Source organism: Akebia trifoliata, chromosome 3 (assembly GCF_017979445.1).
Source record: "Akebia trifoliata isolate Shusen 1 chromosome 3, ASM1797944v1, whole genome shotgun sequence".
Lineage (NCBI taxonomy): Eukaryota > Viridiplantae > Streptophyta > Magnoliopsida > Ranunculales > Lardizabalaceae > Akebia > Akebia trifoliata.
In genome coordinates this window covers 7,860,288-7,866,058 of record NC_141377.1, presented here as the reverse complement: position 1 = coordinate 7,866,058, position 5,771 = coordinate 7,860,288, and the positions used below count along the sequence as shown (strand labels likewise).

The following is a 5,771-nucleotide window of genomic DNA, read 5'->3' as shown; positions in this document are numbered from 1 at the left end:
CATAATATATAGTGTGTTCCTTAAAAATAAATCTTTTTGTGTGTGTGTAGGTGTCAAGATATACATATTAGGATTTTATTAAGAGAAGATTGTACTTTTCATTCCCATGTATAATTGACACTCTTTAACTTCATAATATATTTTGATTAGAAAGGCATCTCTATCCTTCTGTACATGGGCTGAGCCTGGGGGGCAATTGCCCACCCAGGATTTTTTAAGAGTAAGAATAAAAGCACCCATGAATTAATAAGAGTGACCTACACCATAATCTTTTTTTTTTTTTTTTTTTTTTTTGGGTCTTATATGGGTTAAAAGTTTCAAAATGAGCTGATTTTTGGTGAGGATGATCTCTATGGTTTAAAGTCCGAAACTTATAACATCATCAAAACTAGTTTACAAAAAAGTAGACTATTTACGATTCTTGAATTTGTTCTGAAGGGGTTAGAAGTTTTAAAATGGGTTGATTTTTTGTGAGGATTATATTCTTATCATAGAGATCATTCTCACTAAAAATCAGTCATTCTAAAACTTTTAAACCATATAAGACAAAAAAAAAAAAAATTTGACTATGGTGTGGGTTGCCCTTATTAATTTGTGAGGTGCTTTATAATTACCCTTTTTCTAAAGGTTTGTAATTTGCATTAAAGGTGACGTCTCAGAATACTTTTTGCACCACGAAACTGAATGATGTCGGATTCTGGTACATAAAAATATATATTCCTATAAACTCTAATGTCGTTTTCATAGAAAATACTCTTGCAAAAATTAGGCATGCTAGTACTAAAAATTTACTCACTTGTCTTTCGATTTTTTTTCCTCAAAATCAACGGGACCCACATCAGATTTTACTATTTGTCGGGTCCCACTTCCAACTATTTAGAGAATTACCTGATCAAATGGTCACAAGTTAGCCCTTTTATGTCCGACTATTAGGTTTTAGGCGTATATTAAAGACCTCCTACATAGGCTAATACATTGACCGGATTAAAGGCCCAAATAAACTACCTCACTTAAATAATTCGTTAGAATGCTGAAAATTTTGGTGCCACTTCACCTCTTGGTGAACTTAGACTCTAAGATGATAGGAAATATTATTCTTCACCATGTTCTTAGAACTCACAATTAGACCGGTTAGTTCACTAACTCAGCTTGCCCAATTTAAAAAAATAAGGGTTAAGACCTTGAACTTGATTAGGATTTAATCATCTATCATATTCTTTTCTATTTGTTCTCTTACTTTTATGATCCATATAAATATCATGCAAGATAATAAAATGGTTCAAGTTTTTGTTTATACCTAGGAAATTATGCGGGAAAAATTCAATTATTTTCAACATTTATAAAGTGATGAAAAATTATTTGAAGTTAAAATTTTGCTTAATCAATTATTTTAAGTCAGATTTTATATGATTATATTGTTAGAAAGAATTGGTTTTTAAATAATAATCACCGTGACGTGCATGTGCCAACTAGCTGAGTTGGTGAAGTTTTGGTCGACAATACCAGAGACTTGGGTTCAATTCCCACTGGCACCAAGTTACTAGACTCATTAAAAACAGACTTACCAATACAAAAAAATGATCATTGTGATGTGAATGACTTAACATATTTGTCAGAACATAGAAATGTTATCCATTTGATCCCACAATAAGAAAGTTAAATAATAATAATAATTAACTTCAACAAGCATAAAATAATTTCCTAACATAGACTTCACTCATTAGGATTGGATTAGGGTTTTGTCAATTGAAGCACGACAAGGATTTAGGGATTAACTTGGGCTGACATGAAGAATAGGTCTAGTTGGGTAATAAATGACTCAATGCTAATCGGATCTCAAAATCTTAGCCAACCTCAACCCCTCTAATGGTTGGATCTCGCTAAAAAAGTTTGGTAAGGCTGTTACCTATATTATCAGTTGTGTTAACTACTATAGTTTTCCCCCCTGAAAGAAAATCTTGGCTCCACCCCTGCTTTTGTAGAAGATCTACTAACAACTCTATAAGCAAGAAGAAGATACTTTGATAATAATTTTCAAGGTGATCGATGATTCGAAATGGATTCGAAATGGTGACTAGATCTCAATTGCTAGTTGATAAAGCCTTCAAATGATGATTCCATTGACTACTTGGGTTGAATTATCGTTGACACTTAGTTACGGATCTCATTAAAAACACATTTTTTTCTCGTTGACGACACCATATTTTTAACCTTAGGAGGTTGGTTAGGTGATAAAATTAGTAACAAATGTTTGCTATGAAATTGGACCTCCTAAACTTACTTTCTTGCATGTTGAGAAAATTTCCTGAGATTCAATCAAATAATTGAGGGACTAGTCCCATCCCAAAGGGTACGTGGATGCTTTCACGTATTTAATATATTTGAAAAAGAAAAAAAAAATTGCCACTCCATCTTTTACTAATGCCACACCAAATTCCTACGTAAATCACCAAAGAATTGCAGTTGGTGTGGCAGTAATAACTCTAAAAAAAAATGCCCCGATTGATCTCTCTACTATCTAAGGTGTTGAGATTAAAAATAAAAAAATCCACCAAACCCTTTTTAATTTTCTTACAAGAAAATCCTAATCTCAAGTACGGACGGACCAGAGATATTATGGGCAATAAGGTTTATTTTGAGATTTCAAATAGAATTTGAGGGTAACTTAAACAGTCCGGCAAGTGGAAGCTGAAAAAGAAATATTTTGCTTACTAACTTAGTAAAGATTTTAATCCTTACTAAGGGTCATTTTGCTCAAATGGATTACGACATTATAATCCAACACCAAAGCCCTCTAGATTTCATGTAAAAACTCAGATCCAAGAAAAAAAAAATTCAAAAAACAATCTCCTTTGGGCTTGATCTAAGGTTTGAAAATTAACGGCTACCGAACTTTTACATAACTCCCAAATTTAAAATTAAAATTCAACGGTAAAAAGTTATTTTTTTTTTGGAATTTTTTCAAAGTTCATAGAATTTTTTCCTCTACAACCCTGAAGCATGGGATCATGGTTTTCAATTACACAAGTTGAGCCAAAAGACCCTTAGTGAGGGTGAAATTCTTACTAACTTAGTAAGGCTAGTTGGTCTCAAGCTGAAATGCTGATGAAAAAAAAAATGTCCATGTGGACCTGCACTGAATCTTTGGCTATCTATAGATCTACACATAAAATTACAATATATATCCAAATATCCGATCCAGTTTTAGTTGGATTGGATCCTGGAAGACTTGGGGTTATAACTTGTAGTTTATTTTAAAATGGGTTTGGGATGAGTTTGGGCTGTGCCCAGGAGTCAGGTTGCACTAGACTAGTCCATAGAGCTGTCAATGGATCGGGTCAGATCCAAATTCTAATCCACTCTGATTTGGTAACTTTGGATATGGATCAAGGATTTGGGGTTTGATAGGGATTCGATCTGATACCCTATTGGATCAGTTATGTATCGACTAATCTAATCCAATTAAATTGGAGAGAGAATTTATAAGTTTTGTTATATATTTGGTTTAATATATGAATTTAGATTTTCAATATCAAATCAGGTTTGATCCAAACCGGACAAGATTTGATTGTTTCCGGATTCTAATATTTTATCCGATCCAACAAGAGTTCGATCTGACTCTTCTTGGATTGGTCCCAAATCAACCCCAATCCAATCCAAACACGATCCATTTATTCTACTAGTCCATTTGGGCCCATGTTGAGTTTGGGCTGGATTTTAAATATAATTTTAAAATTTTGGAAAATTTACTAATTGTCGAATCCAAACTCGATGCACCACGCACTATCCCGACCATCTTCTCTTACAAAGCTTCATTTTTATCTGATTAATCATGAAGTTTGTGATTTAATCATGAAATTCACAAAAATCGTGATTAAATAGATGAAGTCACGATTTAATTATTACTTTTTAATTAGTCGGAGAATTTTGTGACTATGCTCATGCAATCGTGCCTAGGATTCTTGTCCCTATAGTGAACTTTTCTCTCGTTATTTCTTAGACTCAATACATGGATAAGACATAATCCAATCAAAAGCTACATATTCTCACTCCTCGAATGAACTTATAACTTATTTAAACTATACTCTACGACAACCACCGGAGTTCATAAACTCAATCCTAACTTAACCTACCAAAGTACGAAGAAACGAAAGATCGACTAACCACGTAAATAAACACATTCAAGAAAGCAAGACACCCTACTTGTTATCCGAAGACGATGATGAGTTAACAATTGGATATTTTCGTGCATTTTTAACAATCTTCATCAGAGCGGCTCGCCCGAGATCAAGTCCACAAACATTAGCAAGTTGAACAAGATAGAGTAACACGTCCGAGAGCTCTTCTTCTAAATGTTCCTTATCGGAGGAAGACCAATTAGGGAGTCCTTTGGCTACTTCACCCTTCCATTGGAATATCTCGGATAACTCTCCGACCTCGCCCACCTACGTACATTCATCAAAAAATTATTAAAATAAATATTACGAAACACTCTTTCGCCGCTTTATTATCTATAAAATATTAAATTGCGACTCGACGAAATTCCGATTTCCTATAGTCATGAACTTACCAATGCTAAGAGGAGGTTCCTTGGGCTATGAAATTGTTCCCAACCTCTTGACTTAGAAAATTCAACAAGTTTATCTCTCAATTCATGAAGAGAAACATCCTTAGATGTTGAAAGATACTCATGAGAATTCTCCATCCCTTCTTCACTCTTATGTCAATTCTCCATTGATTCATGCAAAGCTTAAATAGAAAGATGGGGAGAAGAGTACTACTTGATACCTTTTTTAAGCACCACTATTGAGTTAGTGGAGAAGCACTTGAGTGAGGCCAAATATGCTTACATTGTCCCCTCCATGACATGATATCACTTTGGTCTACTAAGGTATAGGTTGGTCTATTCATCTTAGTCATCCTGGTCAGGTGTGTTGCAGACAAAGAAGAGAATCTCCTTTAAATTAATTTATAGGACCATAGGTTACTTACTAGGATATTTGGATTATTCATTCCCCTTATTACAAAACCCTAAACCTTGTGAGAGGTTTCATCTAAAATTATTTGAAAGATGACCCAAAATTTGTTTTTTTCTAAACCTTGATTCAAGGAAGAAAAATGGGCAGAAAAGACTTCAGCTTTATCATCTTGAGGGACTTACAATCTTACATACTTAATAAATTTTTTAAATTTACCATATGGGTCTTGATTTTTTGCATTCATGTTGGCAACATTAACCTACATGAATCATGCAAGGTAGCTTTGAAATTTATGATATGGGTCTGAACTTTTGCCTACATTTTGGCAACACTAATCCTTATTAATCATGCAAAGAGGCTTCGGAAATTACGATATGGGCAACATTAGTCATTATGAGGCTTAATTACATTGTAAATTTCTGAAATTTACGATAATGGGTTTCGATGTTTATCCTCATTTTAACCTGACAAACATGTGTGCGCATGTGTGAAAGTGATGATTGTAGCAATTAAACTGGATTTTTTTTCCAAAATTTTCAAAGGTAGAATTATTGAAAAAGGGTATCAACTTTTTTATGATATGGGTATCACCTACGAATACATTATATGACTTACGCAACAGGGCATTTAAATTTCCTTTATACCTTTAATGTTAAGATAAATTAAAAGACCGCAATCCTAAAAATATTACTGAAATGCCATTCGTACGTATTATTATTTAGCATTCACGACGTATCGAGAGAGAACTTAAATTATCGAGACCCCTCATATATGAAAACATTTAAATGACTA

At 33.5% G+C, this 5,771-nt stretch overlaps 1 long non-coding RNA gene across 1 annotated transcript; it reads right to left on the bottom strand.

Moving 5' to 3' along the window:
- Positions 1–4,021: 4,021 nt before the first annotated feature.
- LOC147405856 (uncharacterized) lies at positions 4,022–5,771 on the bottom strand. Its single transcript, XR_015176117.1, has 2 exons — positions 4,571–5,771; positions 4,022–4,445 (listed from the first exon to the last, which is right to left on the bottom strand). It is a non-coding gene; the product is annotated as an uncharacterized LOC147405856 (long non-coding RNA).